Here is a 23,052-nt window from a genome sequence, read left to right as displayed (position 1 = left end):
CTCTCTCTCTCTTTCTCTCTGTCTCTTTCTGTCCCCCTTTCTCTGTCCCCCCTCTCTCTCTTTCTCTCTCTCCCTGTCCCCCTCTCAATTCAATTCAATTCAATTCAATTCAAATGGCTTTATTGGCATGGGAAACATATGTTTACATTGCCAAAGCAAGTGAAATAGCTAATAAACATTATATTTACAAAAGTTCAAAAGAAATAGAGACATTTCAAATGTCATATTACGGCTAAATACAGTGTTGCATTGATATGCAAATACTTAAAGTACGAAAGGGAAAATAAATAAACATAATTTACAGTGGTGTTTGCCCCTTTCTTGTGGCAACAGGTCACACATTTTACTGCTGTGATTGCACACTTTGTGGTATTTCTCTCTCTCTCTCTGTCTCTCTCTCTCTCTCTCCGCCATCCCACCCATCCTATCCTTCTCCTGGAAGCTGATCAGAGCCCCTAAAAGGAGAAGACCCTGTCATCTGTCTGTTCCTCTCTTCATTCGGTCACCCCGAGGGTCTCATTTCAGGTGGCTTGATCACTCAACATGATCTCACTGATGTGTTACTCCAACAGGTGGGGGGAGGGGGGGTCCAGGATTATGGGTGTGGCCAAGGGTGTGGGTGTGTCCAGGGGGGGTGAGTATGTCCAGGGGGGTGGGGGTGTCCAGGAGGGGGGTGTACAGGGGGTGTGGGTGTCGAGGTGGGTGGGGGTGTCCAGGGGGGTGAGTATGTCCAGGGGGGTGGATGTGTCCAGGAGGGGGGTGTACAAGGGGTGGGGGTGTCGAGGTGGGTGGGGGTGTCCAGTAGGGGGGTGTACAGGGGGTGGGGGTGGGGGTGTCCAGGAGGGGGTGTCCAGGATGGGGGTGTACAGGGGGTGGGGGTGTCAAGGTGGGTGGGGGTGTCCAGGAGGGGGTGTCCAGTAGGGGGGTGTACAGGGGGTGGGGGTGTCCAGGAGGGGGTGTCCAGGATGGGGGTGTACAGGGGGTGGGGGTGTACAGGTGGGTGGGGGTGTCCAGTAGGGGGGTGTACAGGGGGTGGGGGTGTCGAGGTGGGTGGGGGTGTCCAGGGGAAGTGTCCCGGGGGGTGGCTTTAATTATTTATTTTGTTTCTCGCTCCTTTCTTCTCTTCTCTCTCTTTCTCTCTCTCCTTAATGTGACAGTGGCAGTGAGAGAAGTCTACATGAGTTAGATATATGGCTTGATAATCATTGTTACATAAAGAAATGGACAATTAGCATTTCCTGTGACTGTTAGTAGCGATAGTGACTCACTGGAAAGTAGGAGTAAAAATACGGCAGAATGGCAACCATTGGTCTGTCTCTGTCAACAATAATAATACACTGACATTCATCATGAACTACTTCATCATAAGTACTGTGATTATTTCATGACCATTATCATGAGTTAGTGTATCACGCCCGCACAGTGCAACGTTTTTCCTGCGATGGATAAGGTTAGGGTTCGGTTCCCTTTACACCTGATGAGTGAGCTGTACATATTCAAATATAAATCCATTGTTGTAAAATATGATTTGCTTTGATACTAAGAAACATTCATGTCCTTCTATCCTAGCTAGGTAGGTCAGAACAAGGGTAGTGTCCTCAGTACCTGTAACATAAATCAGGGTAGTGTCCTCAGTACCTGTAACATAAATCAGGGTAGTGTCCTCAGTACCTGTAACATAAATCAGGGTAGTGTCCTCAGTACCTGTAACATAAATCAGGGTAGTGTCCTCAGTACCTGTAACATAAATCAGGGTAGTGTCCTCAGTACCTGTAACATAAATCAGGGTAGTGTCCTCAGTACCTGTAACATAAATCAGGGTAGTGTCCTCAGTACCTGTAACATAAATCAGGGTAGTGTCCTCAGTACCTGTAACATAAATCAGGGTAGTGTCCTCAGTACCTGTAACATAAATCAGGGTAGTGTCCTCAGTACTTGTAACATAAATCAGGGTAGTGTCCTCAGTACCTGTAACATAAATCAGGGTAGTGTCCTCAGTACCTGTAACATAAATCAGGGTAGTGTCCTCAGTACTTGTAACATAAATCAGGGTAGTGTCCTCAGTACCTGTAACATAAATCAGGGTAGTGTCCTCAGTACCTGTAACATAAATCAGGGTAGTGTCCTCAGTACCTGTAACATAAATCAGGGTAGTGTCCTCAGTACTTGTAACATAAATCAGGGTAGTGTCCTCAGTACCTGTAACATAAATCAGGGTAGTGTCCTCAGTACCTGTAACATAAATCAGGGTAGTGTCCTCAGTACTTGTAACATAAATCAGGGTAGTGTCCTCAGTACCTGTAACATAAATCAGGGTAGTGTCCTCAGTACTTGTAACATAAATCAGGGTAGTGTCCTCAGTACCTGTAACATAAATCAGGGTAGTGTCCTCAGTACTTGTAACATAAATCAGGGTAGTGTCCTCAGTACCTGTAACATAAATCAGGGTAGTGTCCTCAGTACTTGTAACATAAATCAGGGTAGTGTCCTCAGTACCTGTAACATAAATCAGGGTAGTGTCCTCAGTACTTGTAACATAAATCAGGGTAGTGTCCTCAGTACTTGTAACATAAATCAGGGTAGTGTCCTCAGTACCTGTAACATAAATCAGGGTAGTGTCCTCAGTACCTGTAACATAAATCAGGGTAGTGTCCTCAGTACCTGTAACATAAATCAGGGTAGGGTAGGGATCAAGGGGGATGCTTTCCTCTGTCTCTGGCTATAGCTACATGGTTATTAATTCATTCATATAACCCTGGCTGTAGCCCTTGGCTGTACGATTCTCTCTTTCAATGCCCCTTTTACATATTCATTGATTATTCAATTGCACATAAAGAGGGACCCCAGTTTTCTGAGAAATAGTCTGACTGTCTGCTGCCTTGAATAGACCACAGTCAATTAATTGATAAGAGAGGACAAGAGGACGAGAGCACTGTGCTCTTAATGTGTACTGTGTATGTACAGTTGAAGTCGGAAGTTTACATACACCTAGCCAATACATTTAAACTCAGTTTTTCACAATTCCTGACATTTAATCCTAGTAAAAATTCCTTGTCTTAGGTCAGTTAGGATCACCACTTTATTTTAAGAATGTGAAATGTCAGAATAATAGTAGAGAGAATGAATTATTTCAGCTTTTATTGCTTTCATCATATTCCCGGTGGGTCAGAAGTTTACAAACACTCAATAAGAATGTGGTATCATTGCCTTTAAATTGTTTAACTTGGGTCAAACGTTTCGGGTAGCCTTCCACAAGCTTCCCGCAATAAGTTGGGTGAATTTTGGCCCATTCCTCCTGACAGAGCTGGTGTAGCTGAGTCAGGTTTGTAGGCCTCCTTGCTCGCATACACTTTTTCAGTTCTGCCCACACATTTTCTATGGGATTGAGGTCAGGGCTTTGTGATGGCCTCTCCAATACCTTTGTTGTCCTTAAGCCATTTTGCCACAACTTTGGAAGTATGCTTGGGGTCATTGTCCATATGGAAGACCCATTTGCGACCAAGCTTCAACTCCTGACTGATGTCTTGAGATGTTGCCTCAATATATCCACATAATTTTCCTTCCTTGCTGAGCGGCCTTTCAGGTTATGTCGACAAAGGACTCGTTTTACTGTGGATATAGCTACTTTTATACCTGTTTCCTCCAGCATCTTCACAGTCCTTTGCTGTTGTTCTGGGATTGATTTGCACTTTTTGCAGCAAATTACGTTCATCTCTAGGAGACAGAACGCGTCTCCTTCCTGAGTGGTATGACGGCTGCTTGGTCCCATGGTATTTATACTTGCGTACTATTGTTTGTACAGATGCACGTGGTACCTTCAGGCGTTTGGAAATTGCTCTCAAGGATGAACCAGACTTGTGGAGGTCTACAATTGTTTTTCTGAGTTCTTGGCTGATTTCTTTTGATTTTCCCATGATGTCAAGCAAAGAGGCACTTTAGTTTGAAGGTAGGTCTTGAAATACATCCACAGGTACACCTCCAATTGACTCAAATGATGTTAATTAGCCTATTAGAAGCTTCTAAAGCCATGACATCATCTTCTGGAATTTTCCAAACTGTCAATTTAGGCACGGTCAACTTAGTGTATGTAAACTTCTGACCCGCTGGATTTGTGATACATTGAATTATAAGTTAAATAATCTGTCTGTAAACAATTGTTGGAAAAATGTATTGTGCCATGCACAAAGTAGATGTCCTTACCGACATGCCAAAAATATAGTTTGTTTTAACAAATATTTGTGGAGTGGTTGAAAAACGAGTTTTAAAAATGACTCCAACCTAAGTGTATGTAAACTTCTGACTTCAACTGTATATGTGTGTGCACATGTTAGAGTGTGTGTCTGTGTTTGTGTTTGTGTGACCTCTCATTTACCCCACAATAACTCTTATTCTTCCTAGCCAGTGTAGCCCTTTCCCACTAGTAGTTTTGACTCATTCACTGCATTGATGAGCTGTGTCAAGTCCACAAATCTCTGGTGTTCGGTGTAATCTCCTGCTAGACTGGCGGGTTAAAGACGTCTAGGAACACAGAGTTCTGACACACACAAACATGGGTATATATGTGTTCTAGCTGTTATAAATGTGTTCTAGCCGTGTTATAACTGTGTTCTTGCTGTGTTATAACTGTGTTCTAGCTGTGTTATAACTGTTCTAGCTGTGTTACAACTTTGTTATACATGTGTTCTAGCTGTGTTATAACTGTGTTATAGCTGCATTATAATTGTGTTCTAGCTGTGTTATAGCTGTGTTATAACTTTTACAGCTGTGTTACAACTGTGTTACAACTGTGTTATAACCGTGTTACAGCTGTGTCATAGCGATCTTCTAGCTGTGCTATAACTGTGTTCTAGCTCTGTTATAACTGTTAACTGTTTTACAGCTGTGTTACAACTGTTGCAACTGTGTTATAACTGTGTTACAGCTGTGTCAAAACTGTGTTCTAGCTGTATTATAACTGTGTTATGGCTGCATTATAATTGTGTAATAACTGTGGTTTAACTGTGTTATAGCTGTGTTATAACTGTTTTACAGCTGTGTTACAACTGTGCTGCAACTATCTTATAACTGTGTTACAGCTGTGTCATAGCTGTGTCCTAGCTGTGTTATAAATGTGTTATAGTTGTGTTATAACTGTGTCCTAGCTTTGATTTCATTGTGTTATTGATGTGTTATAGCTGTGTTACAGCTTTTTTTGGCTTTGTTATAGCTGTGTTACAGCTGTGTCATAGCTGTGGCCTAGCTGTGTCCTAGCTGTGTTATAGTTGTGTTATAACTGTGTTACGACTGTGTCATAGCTTTGATATTGCTGTGTTATAGCTGTGTTATAACTGTGTTACAGCTGTTTTTGGCTTTGTTATAGCTGTGTTACAGCTGTGTCAAAGCTGTGTCCTAGCTGTGTTATAACTATGTTATAGTTGTGTTATAACTGTGTTACAACTGTGTCCTAGCTTTGATATTACCATGTTATTGCTGTGTTATAGCTGTGTTATAACTGTGTTAGAGCTGTTTTTGGCCATGTTATAGCTTTGTTACAGCTGTCTTATAACTGTGTTATAATTGTGTTATAGCTGTGTTGTAGCTGCGTTGTAGCTATGTTGTAGCTGTGTTATAGCTAGGGTTGTGGATTTGGTGGGTCAAAGCTCTGCTTAAGGTCAAAGCATCAAGTTGGAGAAGTGTTCCCTGTCATCCATGTTGAGAGTATGCCCAACTCGCTGAGTGAAGAACAAAAGAGAGAGACGGAAAAGGAGAGAAAGGAGAGTGAGATGGAGAGAGAGAGAAAGGAGCGAGAGGTGGAGAGAGAGAAAGGAGAGAGAGGGAGAGATAGGAGAGGGGGAGAAAGGAGAGAGAGATGGAGAGAGAGAGATGGAGAGGGAGAGAAAGAAGAGTAAGGGAAATTGAGAGAGAGATGGGGAGAGAGAGATGGAGAGGGAGAGAAAGGAGAGTGAGGGAAAATGAGAGAGAGATGTGGAGGGAGAAAAAGGAGAGGGAGAGAAAGGAGTATGAGCAGCTTGTTTTGTACTAAAGGAACTGGCAGGCATCTGTGACGAGACTCACTGGCTGCCTGCCTCCCGTCAGTACTGGTCTACATCAACAAGCCCTTAAACACACACACACACACACACACACACACACACACACACACACACACACACACACACACACACACACACATCGGCAGAGAGAAAGCACAAATGAGTCACAGGCAGTCAGTTAGTAAGTATAGGTATGTAGAGTTTTAGAGTGATATAAAAGGAAACAGTATTTCTATGTGTCAGACAGATTTGAGTTATGCATGATTGTGCCCACGCCTGTGCTCACTGCAAGGCAACATTTATACCATGTTATGTTGGAAAAGTAGACTTTTCTCAGGTTCAGCTTTGAAACCAGTAACTTGCCACAGAGCCAGCCACTATTAACCCCAATCCATCAACCACTTGTCCTTTCTTCAGCTGAAACGCTTTCTAACCTCACTGTCTTCACAGATCAAATCAGGTTTTAAATGATGAGGCCATTCTGTATGGGGTATGCATTTAGAATATCAGAGGTGAAGCTATGACCTTACCTAGTAGAAACACTATACAGTATATATAAAGTATGTGGACACCCCTTCAAATGAGTGGCTTCGCTATTACAGCCACATCTGTTGCTGACAGGTGTATAAATGCAAGCACACAGCCATGCAATCTCCATAGACAAACATTGTCAGTAGAATGGCCTTACTGAAGAGCTCAGTGACTTTCAAAGTGGCACCGTCATAGGATGCCACATTTCCAACAAGTCAGGTCGTCAAGTTTCTGCCCTGCTAGAGCTGCCCCAGTCAACTGTAAGTGCTGTTATTGTGAAGTGGAAACGTCTAAGAGCAACAACGGCTCAGCCACGCTGTGGTATGACACACATGTTCACAGAACGGGACCGACGAGTGCTGAAGCGCATAGCGCGTAAAAATCGTCTGTTCTTGGTTGCAACACTCACTACGAGTTCCAAACTGCATCTGGAAGCAACGTCACCACAATAACTATTCGTTGGGAGCTTCATGAAATGGGTTTCCATGGCCGAGCAGCCTCACACAAGCCTAAGATCACCATGAGCAATGCCAAGCGTTGGCTGGAGAGGTGTAAAGCTCACTGACATTGGACTCTGGAGTAGTGGAAACTCGATCTCTGGAGTGATGAATCACACTTCACAATCTGGCAGTCCAAGGGATGAATATGGGTTTGGCGGATGCCAGGAGAACGCTACCTGCCCCAATGCATAGTGCCAACTGTAAATTTTGGGATGCCAGGAGAATGCTACCTGCCCCAATGCATAGTGCCAACTGTAAAGTTTGGTGGAGGAGGAATAATGGTCTGGGGCTGTTTTTCATGGTTTGGGCTAGGCCCCTTAGTTCCAGTGAAGGGACTTCTTAATACTACAGCGTGCAATGACATTCTAAACAACTTTGTGGCCACAGTTTGGGGAAGGACCTTTCCAATTTCAGCATGGCAATGCTACCGTGCACAAAGCGAGGTCCTTACAGAAATGGTTTGTCGAGATCAGTCTGGAAGAATTTGACTTGCCTGCACAGAGCCCTGACCTCAACCCCATCCAAACACCTTTGGGATGAATTGGAACGCCGACTGCGAGCCATGCCTAATCGCCCAACATCAGTGCCCGACCTCACTAATGCTCTTGTGGCTGAATGGAAGCAATTTCCCTCAGCAATGTTCCAACATCTCATGGAAAGCCTTCCCAGAAGAGTGGAGGCTGTTATACTGTAGCAGCAAAGAGGGAACCAACTTTGTAATGAGATGTTTGATGAGGAGGTGTCTACATACTGTTGGTCATCTAGTGTATGTACTGGAAGGGCTCTTTGCATGGCTGGGCTACAAAACTAAAAGTGCTGATCAACAGTTCCCATCATTCAGTAGTGCAGGGATTTCATCCATTGTCATAGTAGTAAAACTGATGGAGGATGGAAGTGGGCTCTTTAGTGCATTCTGGGAGAGTGAGGCAGAAAATATTGCTCCCTCCAAAGCACCATGAAGATGTAATCTGCTGGGTGAAGTTGTTTGTTATGATCTGTCTCTCTCCATCTCTCCCTCCAGCTCTCCCTCCATCTCTCCCTCTCGCTCCCTCCTCTACTCTCACTCAACTCGTCTTTCTCTTTCCTTGTCTCTTTCTCTCTCTCTCTCTCTCTCTCTCTTTCTCTCTTTGTTTCTCTCTAGTGATGATACAGAAAAGTTTCAGGAACATTTGCTGGAACTGATTGCGGTATTTAAGAGAGTGAAAGAAATAAAGAGGGAGAGAGATATAGAAGTAAAGAGATGGAGGGAGATACAGTTATAAGTAAAGTTGGTTCTCTGTAATGGAACTGCTGTTACATCATAACAAAATGAAAGAGAAAGAGAGAGTTGGGATGAGTTACAAGAATACAGTAAATGCCTCTCACGTCAATAAAAGCCCTTCTATCCTACTTTACTCAATTTTTCCCTCTTTCTCCCTCTTTCGCTCTCTCCCTGTAACCGCTTGTCTGTCTCTCCCTATGCCCTCCTGTCTGTCCGCCCGTCTGTCCATCTGTCCATCTGTCTGGGGTAAAGCCTGTGGATGCCAAATGGCCTGCTCTCTCTAGGTGTAATGCACATTATTCTTCAAGGCCAGTACTAATTGGGCAGACTGGCTCAATGGTGCTATTCTGGCTGAGGGTGTATGATTGACACAAGACACACACACACACACACACACACAGTGAGAGGGGTCTGGGTGAAGATGAAAGACAACCGAGTACAGATGTCTTCAACACGCTGTAGGCCTATGCCCTACTGGGCCTCACCCAGTCAAGCCTAACCTCTTAACACTATGACGGTCAAGACAAAGCTCAGAAGACCTAAGCATCTTTATTGAGTTGTGTACAGGCCAGGGTTATGTTGACAGCTCAGAGCTAAGGGTGTGTAGACTATAGTGGATTATGTTCGTTTGACTCAGTGACATTCTGAGTAGACCTATTCCATTTGACATACCATGGGCAGTACAGTAGAGTATGACAACAGTATAGTACAGTACAGTACAGTACAGTATGATAACAGTATAGTACAGTACAGTGTGAAACAGTATAGTATAGTACAATGCAGTATGATAACATTATAGTACAGTATGATAACAGTATATTACAGTACAGTATGATAACAGTACAGTACAGTGTGATAACAGTATAGTATAGTACAGTATGATAATAGATAATAGAGTACAGTATGATAACAGTATAGTACATTATGATAACAGCATAGCATAGTACAGTACAGTATAATAACAGTATGGTACATTACAGTATGATAACAGTATAGTACATCATGACAACAGCACAGTATAGTACAGTACAGTATGATAACAGTATAGTACATTAAATTATGATAACAGTAGAGTACAGTACAGTATGATAACAGTATAGTACAGTACAGTATGATAACAGTATAGTACATTGAATTATGATAACAGTAGAGTACAGTACAGTATGATAACAGTACAGTACAGTATAGTATGATAACATTATAGTATACTACAGTATTATAACAGTATATTATAGTACGGCATGATAACATTATATTATATTGTAATACAGTATGATAACAGTATAGTACAGTACAGTATGATAACAGTATAGTACAGTACAGTATGATAACAGTACAGTACAGTGCGGTATGATAACAGTATAGTACAGTACAGTATGGTAACAGTATAATACAGTACAACATGATAACAGTATAGTATTATATAGTATAGTATAGTATGATAACATTATAGTATAATACAGCATTATAACAGTATATTATAGTACGGCATGATAACATTATAATATAGTGTAGTACAGTACCGTACGTTATGCTAACAGTATAGTATAATACAGTATGGTAGCAGTATAGTATAGTACATTATGATAACATTATAGTATAGTACAGTATGATAACACTATAGTACAGTATGATAACAGTATAGTATTGTACAGTTTGATAACAGTGTAGTATAGTATGATAACAGTACAATATTATAACAGTATATAATAGTACAGTATGATAACAGTATAGTATAGTACAGTACAGTATGGTACCAGTACAGTACAGTACAGTATGATAACATTATATTACAGTACATTCCAATACAATTAAAAGTTTTGAGGTTATGCCACGGGTAATTTGTTGTTTAGTACGTTACCCTGCGTCACTATTTCATTGCTCCAGACCACCACAAGGGGGAGTTAGAGCACTGATTATGCTTTTGGGTCCCAAGGCCTAATGTGTCTCTACCTGACAATGAATGGGCGATATAAACCAAATAGACACTGATAATTATTTATTTCCTTATTCAATACATCACTTCAAAATTGAATTTCAATGAACTGAATGATGAGGATGAATAAGGTTATTCAATTCTATTCCATGATATTCTTACGATATATGTGTTGACTGAATGTAAGCAAGTGATGTCTGCTGAATAATCAAATTGATAGTGCAGTCATATAGCCTCGGCACCTACATAAATCTGAGTGACTCACTAGTTTATGGCTTTGGATAAAAATAAATAAGTACCAACATTCTTTCTAATAGTCTGTAATAAAGAAATGTTTTGGTTATCCTGACCTGGGGGCCATGCATTATAGTCTCTAAAAGGAAAAATATTAACACGTCTCTTGCGCATGTCATTTCCCCTTAGATATTAATTTAGAATCCTCCAATCCTCTAAATGTAATTATTGGCGGAGAAGCATATAGATTGCAAAATAGTTGGGAAGAGATTTTTGATGGCACATGGTTTATGAATTGACACGCAATTTTCCGTTTCTCCTGAAAGCCTATCAGTCAAATGCATTCTATCCGTCGCCCACATGCACTTTAAACATTTGGATAATAAAGCATTTAAAGGCTGACGTTGGTAGATTTTATGCATTCATTAATTAAATTGCTTTAGCTGACATGTTGCAGTTCATCTGATGAAGGTGCGTATGGGCCTATTTATATAATGAATATGAATATGGAGGGCAGAAATGAAATATTAAAGCTTACAACCGCTCACTTTCGGTTATTTGAAACAAAATATATATTTTTTTTAAACAAGAACTTGAAAATTATATTGTGAACTCTGCAAACAACGTTTCCAGTCCGAGAATGAGAATGGTAGATAACTGTAATTAACACATTTATTCAATACATTGGAATACAAAATAAGCCATCTATCCACCCATTATGGGCTATTAGCAGGACAATAGACTCTTGCCAAGAAGGAGGGTAGGGGGAGAATTGTATCGTTACGGATGAATGTTTTTCAGTTAATGCCAAATAAGTTCGATCAAGTTCGATCAGGTTTAAATCAGTAGACCTCCAGTAGGCCTACCGTAGGTGTTGTAGGTATTTTATTTATTTGTTTTTATTTAACCTTTATTTTACTACATAAAGGTTTACTTACTCTGCTGGCGTCTTGACCCAGTTTATGCCCTCATTTGCAATGCAAACCCGGGCGTCAGGTGGAATACTTGTTGGAGGGTTAGGACTGTAACCACCAGAGGACTTGAAAATGAGCCGGAGCTGAGAGGATCACCAAAACTAAAGGTATTTTGGTTTCAGTGCATTTTATTTAAAAAAAATGTATACAGCCTTTCAATGTGTAGGCATACTGTGTAATAAAATCAATAATTGTGTACTAAAAACATGAATGTGTTTTTGCAGAGCATACAACCATGCCGACAACCATCCGTGGCGATCAGTGGACAAAGGGCTGGACAATGGGCCGCCCTGAAAAAATGCATGGTTCCTAAAACGGTTAGTTTTGCTAGATTCTTAAAAGGTGTTTCTGTACGCAGAATTTGTGTGTTGGAGTCACTTTTAATTCTTAATTGATCTACTGTTTCTATCATAGGCCACTGTAATCGATGGGGGCTCAGGGTGATACCATTCTGCTCATCTGATGAAGGTGCACATGGATCAGAGATCGAGTCATTGAAGGCAGACCAGCAGAAAGAGAAGCATTCTCTGAGGGCAGAGATACGGGCGACAAAGCTGATGCTTAGGTCCAGAGCCAGGTGGTATTGGCGGAGAGTCAGGCCCACCTGTGAGCTCTGGAACTCCACCTCCGACAGGAGGGTTTGTCAGGTTGTTGGTTCACCCTGACATTTCCATTCCTCTTCTGACAACAGAACTTGATGAACTGCTCACCAGGCACAGCAAGGGTCGTCCGGACCGTTTTGTTATTCTGCTTTTCCAAGGATGTGTAACCGAAGAGAGATACCACGAGTGGACACAGAATACTAACTGGGATGGATCCCGAGGCAAATGTGGCTTACCAGTGAACCTCCGGGTTTTCATCATTAATACTGTGTCTCAGAAGTTTCTATCCATGACTGATGCAGATCGAAAAAGAATTAAAGACATAGATAATGATGAGGTCACCGAGCAGTCCGGACATGGCCTGCTCTCCCGTATGTAAGGAATCAGGCACTTTACCATGTGTACTATGTACTGCATTATTTATTTATTTCACCAGGCCAGTTGAGAACAAGTTCTCATTTACAACTGCGACCTGGCCAAGATAAAGCAAAGCAGTGCGACAAAAACAACAACACAGAGTTACACATAAACAAACGTGCAGTGGTTCCTCCTTTAAAAGTTGCGATCTTGCACCGCGGGACTTAGAGGTACCCAGCCTCATGGCTTCATTTCTGCAGACCACCACATGGGGGAGATAGACCACTCATTATGCATTTGGGTCCCAAGGTTTTTATATGACCAATCGTATCGAGTGGTTCCAATGACTAATTTTGACGCGAGCCACCCTTGCCTTGTGGCATTCTTCAACAAAGATGGCTGACAAAACATTACGGTGGAACCAGATGTAAGTTGTTATAAGGTCATAACGAATCAAGCAAAAAATGTACAATTGAGAGGAATATGTTAGTTAATGTAGAGACAAACGTCTGTGCATATTTATTTGTCATAAAGTTAATTTATGAAAATCGGTATTTAGCAAGTTATCTGACTAGCTAACATTAGCCAGCTAGCTAGTGCTAGGATAATTCATTTGTAATTTGTGCTGTTTAATGTTTTAGGGACTCCTGAGAAAACCAGCAAACCAGGCTGTCGTCTTGTGAAACAGTGGATGTAAAGAATCTAGCAAGCTAAAGCATATAGTACAAATTGAATGTACAATTGTGTAAGCTTGCCTTGCAATGCAGCTGAAGTAACATAGCTAGCTAACTATTTACTTGCTTATTGTGTAGTGGAGGATAAAAAATAACTGTATGCCTATGGATGTGTAGCTAGCTACAGTATGTAGCCGATCTGTGTATGGACCCTAAAACTGAACTAATATTCACACCAATCTATGAACCTCAGCTATCATAGTTGTTGTATCAACTTCAAGTCTGAATGGCATTAATGAAGCCTATGGCTTGAGTAGAATATAATAACTGTATTGTGCCAAGGATGCAAGTCCTATATACACATGTACTGTAGTTATTACCATGCATGAGATCCCCACATCGTAGCCTGTACATTGAATATATTCACTGATCATATACTCTTCCTTGGCAAATAAAGGTGTGGTTCAGGTATGAATCTCTGAGACATTATTTTTCAGTCATGTTCCTGTGTCTGCATGTATGTATTGCAATTATACACTTCAACAGTGTTTACCACTCCTGCTCCTGGGAAATCAATGATTACACATTGTAACTATGCAATAGACTAGAAACATGATTGATTTGTAAGTCATATATACTGAAAAAAAACTATGCATATCTAACTCCCTTCATCTGCATTAATCTGAGGACACAGGATAGTATTTCAATGAGATACTTAAATTCAACCAGTGGAGAATGTGAAACGCTTTATTGAAAGAAGTTCGTTATCAAGGTGTTATAAATACATAAATGCATTATAATTGTAATAATTGTAATATTATAAATACAAGTTCAATCTGTACTTCAATGCACATATGGTGTGCATTATAAAACGAGGAAGAAAGATGAGGTGGGGAGAGAGGTGTAGAAGACAGAAAGGGAAAGAGGTAGGAACAGAGGCAGACAGCACATGATGCATTACAGTGCTACCCTAATATTCTCTCAGTTCATCACAATTGCGGTGTCTCCTAACCAGCCTTGGGCCCCCAGTTGGCTCGATGGTTATCTTTAAGAGCGGGTAAGGTGGTGATGACGGGACTGGCTTCCTCTCTCACATCAAAAAATACCTGCAGATGAGTGACAAATGGGTCGAAAGAGAGCATGATTATGCCTTGTTTTTTTTATTCTAACACGGTCAGTCATCTTAATCAGGAGGTGAAATGCAAAACTGACCTTGGATCATTAGCTCTGGGACTACTACATCTCTGTCTGTATTTCAATGTAAAGCATCTCTTTAATAATACTTCCTGTTAACCCGACCAAGTGACATCTCACCTATGATCATGCTGTGCCCTCTGTGTCAGCCAGTTCAGATGTGGGAGGGGTTCACCAAATCAGCTGATATAACCTAGAGGATTTAGGGAGAAGGGGGATAGGGATAAAGTGTAAAGCAAGAGAGACTGTTCTTGTGTGTGTGTGTGTGTGGTCTCACCTGGTGTCCACACTAAGTGGCTACAGAGTACTTTATGCTGACAAAACAGACACATGAGGACAAACAATAGAAGATAATGTCAATAGAAGATACTGTATGTGACGCAGACACATATCAGAGTGTACTTGAAACATTTAAATATAGAGGGCTATGTGTCTCACCACTTGGTTATTGCAAGGCTAACCCCCAGGGAAATCATGAGTTGGCAGCAACAGATAGTCAAGTGAAAATGGCTGTGTTTATGTGGTGTAAATCTGAAAATTAGCAGCTGACATTTTAAGGGTTTTTAAATTAATGCATGTGAGACAGGTTCCATGTACAACAAGACAGGCAGAGATGGAGAAAAAGAACACAGAACAGTTTAAGTACATTTACATTACACATATTTAGCAGATGCTCTTATCCAGAGCGACTTACAGTAGTGAATGCATACATTTCATGCATTTTTTTTTTGTGTACTGGCCCCCCGTGGGAATCGAACCCACAACCCTGGCATTGCACACACCATGCTCTACCAACTGAGCCACAGGGAAGACTTACCTCTGGAAGAATTACCGGTTAAGGACACTTTTGCCAGCAATAAGGCTTCCACGGCCTGTTCCTCGGACAGTGAACATCTGGCAATATCTACATTTTCGAACCCTTGGTCAGCTCGCTCTCTGAAAGTAAAGAAAACAGCTTATTTTTTATAGATATGAAAACAATAACTGAGATATGACCATTCAATCTAAAGCAGCAGATGTCATTTTCAGGATACGTCAATACAGCCCAGTGCTGCTTTCCTGAAATGCCATCTTCGTAGGTGTCTGCTTTGACTTTGTGTCGGAAAAAGTTGCTTTTAGAACTATTATTTTTGGTTGAAAATAAAAAATATTTTGCTCTCGACAAAAAGACTCAAATGTACCTCCATAGCATATAACACTTTTCCTGTGAATAACCACACCTTCATACAAACATGCTACTGTATGCAGAATTCTTGACGCACAACCAAAGATGCTGCCTTATCCTGCCAGCACGCCCAGAAGCAAGCCACTCAGGAACAGAATGATGACGCGTGGAAGAAGGAAAGGAATGAGATGGGAACAGCAATTTGTTGCAAGTTGGGACGGAGGGCCAATAGCTGAACAATAGACTATTCAACCTTTACTAAAGAATAGTCTAATAGCTGAGCTAGGTGTGAAAACCCCCCCTCCTATCACAGACCAGATTTGCCCTAATGACTAAGGTGTAGCTTGCTACTCAATGTAATAAAGTAATGACTTTTAAAATAAGTTACCTTACAAGTTATGTTGGCTGACAATTTGTTAGCTATGCTGTCATTATGAACCACATAGCATATCATTACAGCAGTATGTACCGGTATGTTAGCTAGCTACCTAACGTTAGTAGTTATACATCAAACTTTCCAGTATATTAACTGTCGTGTCTTTGGCATCATTAAAACTGAAGGACTTATTTATCAAATAACTCTGTAATTATTATTACGCGATTAAACTGATTAATCATGTAACTGTAATTAATAACTAGGAAGTCGGGGCACCAAGGAAAATATTCAGATTACAAAGTTATAATTTTCCTAATATAACTTTCAGATATTTTAATATCTGACCATTTAGTCTTCGAATTAACCTCTGTGCGGCCTCGACATCCAGCGAAAAATCCTATCGCCATTAGCATAACAAAATGTAATACTTATTTATTATTATTATTTTTTTAATTATATCGTTTTATAGATACACCTCTCCTGAATCGAACCACGTTGTCCGATTTCAAAAAGGCTTTACAGCAAAAGCAAAACATTAGATTATGTTAGAGGAGTATATCGTAAAAGTAGCCACATAGCCAGTTTCCGACCAACCACATGCATCACAAATAACCAAAAAAACAGCTAAATGCAGCACTAACCTGTTACAAACTTCATCAGATGACACACCTAGGACATCATGTTACACAATGCATGCATTCTTTTGTTCGATAAAGTTCATATTTATATATAAAAACAGCATTTTACATCGGCACGTAACGTTGACTAACTATTTTCCCTCAAATGCATCCGGTGAAACAGTGCTACAATTTACTAAATTACTATTCGAAAACATTTTTAAAATGTAATATTGTCATTCTAAGATTTATAGATGAATATCTCTTGAAAGCACCTGTAATGCCAGATTTAAAAATAACTTTACTGGGTAATCACACTTTGCGATAAAAGGGGATGCGATACTCAGAAAATTACCTAGTAAATATAGGTCTGCGCCATCTTGGAACAATCGCATATCACATCTAGTCTTGTATACTATTGTCAATAATCCCTTACCTTTGGTTGTCTTCATCAGAAAGCACTTCCAGGGATCCCAGGTCCACAACAAATGTATTTTTGTTCGAAAAAATTACTCTATTACTAGCTCTCTATTACTATGTTCCAAGAGCTTGTTCTTGTTAGCGCGTCTGAAGGCTGATCCAAATGCTCCGTCGGCCGCGGGACAGCTATTTCGAGAAAATGCATTTTTTTCCCATTTAGGTTCGTTCAAACATGTCAAATTTTGTATAACATAAATCTTCGGGGCCTTTTTCAACAAGAGAGCCAATAAGATTCGAGGGGGACGATTGCATTGTGTTTCAAAACGTTTCGAAAGGGGAGGGAAGCCAGGGCCGCCGGTGTCATAATGGTGATGGCCCTCCTCATGTGACCAATTTCAACAGCGTCTCATTCATTCAGTTTTAACAGTAGGAGACTCAAACCACTTTGTAAAGACTGGGGACATCTAGTGGAAGCAATAGGAAGTGCTCAATGAACCATTGCTCACTATGTGAATTACAGGCAAAGATGTGAAGTTGAGTCCACAATTCAGGATTCCACATCCTGTTACGATCGGTCTCGGGGTTTTGACTGCCATATGAGTTCTGTTATACTCACAGACACCATTCAAACAGAAACTTTAGGGTGTTTTCTATCCACAAGTATTAATTATATGCATATCCTAGCTTCTGAGTTTGAGTAGGAGGCCGTATAAAATGATTACGAATTTTTTTCAAAAATTACTGTAGCGCCCCCTATCCTAGGGGAACGCCAAGAGGTTAATGAATTATTATTTACCTCACGTTAGTCTCATTCCAAATGTCGTAAATTGTTGGTTATCTGCACGAACCCAGTCTTCACTATGAGTCATCCATACATCAATTGTCTTAAAATAATTTATTTAATAACTAGGTAATTCACAGAAATGCATAACAAACAGTAGATATGGTTACAAGGAAATGATAGGAGAATGTGCCCTAGTGGGCTATAAACCGATATGGCGGCTTGTTAGACAAAAGGGGAGTGGGGGTCAGCTGAGAAGGCACTACAGAGTTGAATATTGTAACAATTGAAATGCTAATCCTTTGCACATGAACGCTCACTCATTCGGGAACAATTGCAATCAATATATATATTTACGATCAGTGTGTCGTCGGGATCTCTGTTGAAAAGTTTGTTTCTGTTGGAGAGTTTGTCCGCTCTCTCTCTCTCTGTTGTGGTTAGAATGGATAGTTCAGAGTGACATTCATTCATGTTGTAATAGAATAGATGTTTCGTCGGTTGTCGGTCTTCGCGTTCAATGATACCGAATTCCTAGCTGCAGACTGGTAATTAATATCAAAGACTTGTTCTTATTCTGTTGGTATCGATAGTCTAAGAGTTTAACCACGTGGTATGGTTAAAAGTTCGGCAAGAGAAATGCATGATCTACAACCTTTAGCCATCTCGTAATTGAGGTAAGCTTGGTCTCCTCTCAAACCTTGGCCCTCTCGTTATCGAGGTAAGCTGGTCTAGTGATAGAAAACCTAGGTGGGGGTTTTATTCGGAAGAGCAGAAAAGAGCCTGTCCCATGATGCCAGACCATAACTGTGCTCATGGGCGGTCCTCTGATTTAGTTAAACTCCAAAGGGAATTGGAGTTTCCTTCATTAAACAGTCCAAAATCACATTACACAATTTCACAAACAGTTCCATCCCCACTCATTCATTTTATACAACAATTAGATGTAAGCCTCATAGCTGAGGCTATTGTATAAACAGCGTTATGGTAATGTGGCCATATTGTCTCTCATGAGTTTCACAAAATTGTACCAAACGGACCAGTTCATAGCTGGATTCTGCACTGATCTTTTATACCTTCTCCAGAACATAAATGTCGTTTGGTTGTCCTGTTCTGTGAGGTGGAATAAATTCCTTTGTTCTCTCTATGAAACTCACTCTCTCTCTATACTGTGGCCATGAGGAGAGGATCTCCTCATAGGAATTTACGACCTCTTCTGACCACAGCAGCCTGGGTATGGGAGACAGAGGTAGGGGGATGGTGCATAGAAAAGTGCTGGTGCAGAGGGAGGGGGAAATAGTGCTCGCTGCACCCAAAGAGGGCAACGTCATGACATAACTATAGGCTATCTAACTACCCAACGTTTATTGACTTGATTATTCTCGTCATTCTTTGCTAAATGGTATTTTTATTTTATTTATTTTATTTCACCTTTATTTAACCAGGTAGGCAAGTTGAGAACAAGTTCTCATTTACAATTGCGACCTGGCCAAGATAAAGCAAAGCAGTTCGACAACATACAAAAACACAGAGTTACACATGGAGTAAAACAACATACAATCAATGATGCAGTAGAAAAAAATAAGACTATATACAATGTGAGCAAATGATGTGAGATAATGGAGGTAAAGGCAAAAAAATGCCATGGTGGCAAAGTAAATAAAGTATGGCAAGAAAAACACTGGAATGGTAGATTTGTAGTTTGAAGAAAGTTAAAAGTTAAAATATAAATAATATGGTGCAAAGGAGCAAAATAAATAAAATAAATAAATACAGTAGGGGAAAAGGTAGTAGTTTGGGCTAAATTAAAGATGGGCTATGTACAGGTGCAGAGATCTGTGAGCTGCTCTGACAGCTGGTGCTTAAAGCTAGTGAGGGAGATAAGTGTTTCCAGTTTTAGAGATTTTTGTAGTTCGTTCCAGTCATTGGCAGCTGAGAACTGGAAGGAGAGACGACCAAAGGAGGAGTTGGCTTTAGGGGTGACCAGAGAGATATACCTGCTGGAGCGCGTGCTACAGGTGGGTGCTGCTATGGTGACCAGTGAGCGGAGATAAGGGGGGACTTTACCTAGCAGGGTCTTGTAGATGACCTGGAGCCAATGTGTTTGGCGACGATTATGAAGTGAAGGCCAGCCAACGAGAGCATACAGGTCGCAGTGGTGGGTTGTATATGGGGCTTTGGTGACAAAACGGATGGCACTGTGATAGACTGCATCCAGCTTGTTGAGTAGGGTATTGGAGGCTATTTTGTAAATGACATCGCCGAAGTTGAGGATTGGTAGGATGGTCAGTTTTACGAGGGTATGTTTGGCAGCATGAGTGAAGGATGCTTTGTTGCGAAATAGGAAGCCAATTCTAGATTTCACTTTGGATTGGAGATGATTGATGTGAGTCTGGAAGGAGAGTTTACAGTCTAACCAGACACCTAGGTATTTGTAGTTGTCCACAAATTCTAAGTTAGAACCGTCCAGAGAAGTTATGCTGGATGGGCGGGCAGGTGCAGGCAGCGATCGGTTGAAGAGCATGCATTTAGTTTTACTTGTGTTTAGGAGCAGTTGGAGACCACGGAAGGAGAGTTGAATGGCATTGAAGCTCGTCTGGAGGGTTGTTAACACAGTGTCCAAAGAAGGGCCAGAAGTATACAGAATGGTGTCGTCTGCGTAGAGGTGGATCAGAGATTCACCAGCAGCAAGAGCGACATCATTTATGTATACAGAGAAAAGAGTTGGCCCAAGAATTGAACCCTGTGGTACCCCCATAGAGACTGCCAGAGGTCCAGACAGTAGGCCCTCCGATTTGACACACTGAACTCTGTCAGAGAAGTAGTTGGTGAACCAGGCGACGCAATCGTTTGAGAAACCAAGGCTACTAAGTCTGCCGATGAGGATGTGGTGATTAACAGAGTCAAAAGCTTTGGCCAGGTCAATGAATACGGCAGCACAGTAATGTTTCTTATCGATGGCGGTTACGATGTCGTTTAGGACCTTGAGCGTGGCTGAGGTGCACCCATGACCAGCTCTGAAACCAGATTGCATAGCGGAGAGGGTGCGGTGGGATTCAAAATAGTCGGTAATCTGTTTGTTGACTTGGCTTTCGAAGACCTTAGAAAGGCAGGGTAGGATGGATATAGGTCTGTAGCAATTTGGGTCAAGAGTGTCACCTCCTTTGAAGAGGGGGATGACAGCAGCTGCTTTCCAATCTATGGGAATCTCAGACGACACGAAAGAGAGGTTGAACAGGCTAGTAATAGGGGTTGCAATAATTTCGGCAGATAATTTTAGAAAGAAAGGGTCCAGATTGTCAAGCCCAGCTGATTTGTAGGGGTCCAGATTTTGCAGCTCTTTCAGAACATCAGCTGAATGGATTTGGGAGAAGGAGACATGGGGGAGGCTTGGGCGAGTAGCTGTGGGGGGTGCAGTGCTGTTGAATGCAGTAGGGGTAGTTAGGTGGAAAGCATGGCCAGCCGTAGAAAAATGCTTATTGAAATTCTCAATTATAGTGGGCTTATCGGTGGTGACAGAGTTTCCTATCCTCAGTGCAGTGGGCAGTTGGGAGAGGTGTTCTTATTCTCCATGGACTTTACAATGTCCCAGAACTTTTTAGAGTTGGAGTTGCACGAAGCAAATTTCTGTTTGAAAAAGCTAGCCTTGGCGTTTCTAACTGCCTGTGTGTATTGGTTTCTAACTTCCCTAAAAAGTTGCATATCGCGGGGGCAGTTCGATGCTAATGCAGAACGCCACAGGATATTTTTGTGTTGGTTAAGGGCAGTCAGGTCTGGGGAGAACCAAGGGCTATATCTGTTCCTGGTTCTAAATTTCTTGAAAGGGGCATGCTTATTTAAGATGGAGAGGAAGGCATTTAAAAAAAATAACCAGGCATCCTCTACTGACGGGATGAGGTCAATATCCTTCCAGGATACCAGGGCCAGGTCGATTAGAAAGGCTTACTCGTTGAAATGTTTCAGGGAGCGTTTGACAGTGATGAGTGGAGGTCGTTTGACCGCTGACCCATTACGGGTGCAGGCAATGAGGCAGTGATCGCTGAGATCTTGGTTGAAAACAGCAGAGGTGTAATTAGAGGGCACATTGGTTAGGATGATATCTATGAGGGTGCCAGTGTTTGCGGCTTTGGGGTTGTACCTGGTGGGTTCATTAATAATTTGTGTGAGATTGAGGGCATCAAGCTTGGATTGTAGAATGGCTGGGGTGTTAAGCATGTCCCAGTTTAGGTCGCCTAGTAGCACGAGCTCTGAAGATAGATGGGGGGCAATCAGTTCACATATGGTGTCCAGAGCACAGCTAGGGGCCAAGGGGGGTCTATAGCAGGCGGCAACGGTGAGAGACTTGTTTTTGGAGAGGTGGATTTTTAGTTCAAATTGTTTGGGTACAGACCTGGATAGCAGGACAGAACTCTGCAAGCTATCTCTGCAGTAGATTGCAACACCGCCCCCTTTGGTCGTTCTATCTTGTCTGAAAACGTTGTAGTTAGGGATGAAGATTTCACAGTTTTTGGTGGACTTCCTAAGCCAAGATTCAGACACAGTATAGTCGTTGTGCTTTCTCAATTCGCTCTGGCTATCTATAGGCTGGACAATAGAACAAGTAAAAATTCACCCAAGGCTGAAAAACAGCTTAAGAACGTTGGCTAAACGGGAACACTAGCATGAGCCCATAGCAAATTACACAGCGCTCTAAGGCACTAGATCTCAGTGCTTGAAGCGTCACTACAGACACCCTGGTTCAATTCCAGGATGTATCACAATCGGCCGTGATTGGGTGGTGCACAATCCCATTGGGCGGCGCACAACTGGCCCAGCGTCGTCCGGATTTGGCCGGTGTAGGCCGTCATTCTAAATAAGAATTTGTCCTTAATTGACTTGCCTAGTTAAATAAAGGTTCCTTTATGGTTTTGCCTACACCTAGCGACCTGTTTAAATTATATGAGCAAAAAATATTCAATTTTATTTGGGATGGCAAGCCAGACAAAATTATTATTGGATTATTCACTCATTAATAGCTTTGGATCAAAATAAATAAGTACCAACATTCTTTCTGATAGTGAAAGAGGACAGTGAAACCGAAAAGGTGAACTGAGGAAAGTGAAACCAGAAAGGGGAATGGAGGGAAGTGAAAACGGATGAATAGTCAAAAACAGTCAAAACATGTATTTATTCAAATACATGTTTTGACCAAGTTAATCTGGGCATGTTGTGTGTGTTCAATTATTTGTGACATTTAAAGCATATTGAAGATAGAATGAGTTCTGAGGGCTGATCTGTTATCCAACGATTTGGTTTAATAGCCCGACTACTTTAGGTGTGAAAATCCCCCAAACTTGCAATGTATTCGATGCTTAAGTACTCTGAAGTTATATACAGTATATATTCATCAACATCTTTATGC

At 41.4% G+C, this 23,052-nt stretch overlaps 1 protein-coding gene across 3 annotated transcripts in view; it reads left to right on the top strand.

The window, feature by feature from the left end:
• The window catches only part of LOC115152826 (protein kinase C epsilon type), a 218,694-nt gene that overhangs the window by 74,004 nt on the left and 121,638 nt on the right, over window positions 1–23,052 (top strand). The window contains exon 1 of one of the 3 annotated variants that reach the window (XM_029697678.1): window positions 443–525. The exons of the other annotated variants lie outside the window; for them this stretch is intronic. The gene's annotated coding sequence lies outside the window, so the exon portion shown is untranslated. Of the gene's footprint in view, window positions 1–442; window positions 526–23,052 lie in introns of those variants that run through there. 3 annotated transcript variants of the gene reach the window in all.

This window comes from Salmo trutta, chromosome 18 (assembly GCF_901001165.1).
Source record: "Salmo trutta chromosome 18, fSalTru1.1, whole genome shotgun sequence".
Lineage (NCBI taxonomy): Eukaryota > Metazoa > Chordata > Actinopteri > Salmoniformes > Salmonidae > Salmo > Salmo trutta.
The sequence above is the reverse complement of the archived record's forward strand: the minus strand, read 5'-3'. Positions and strand labels throughout refer to the sequence as shown.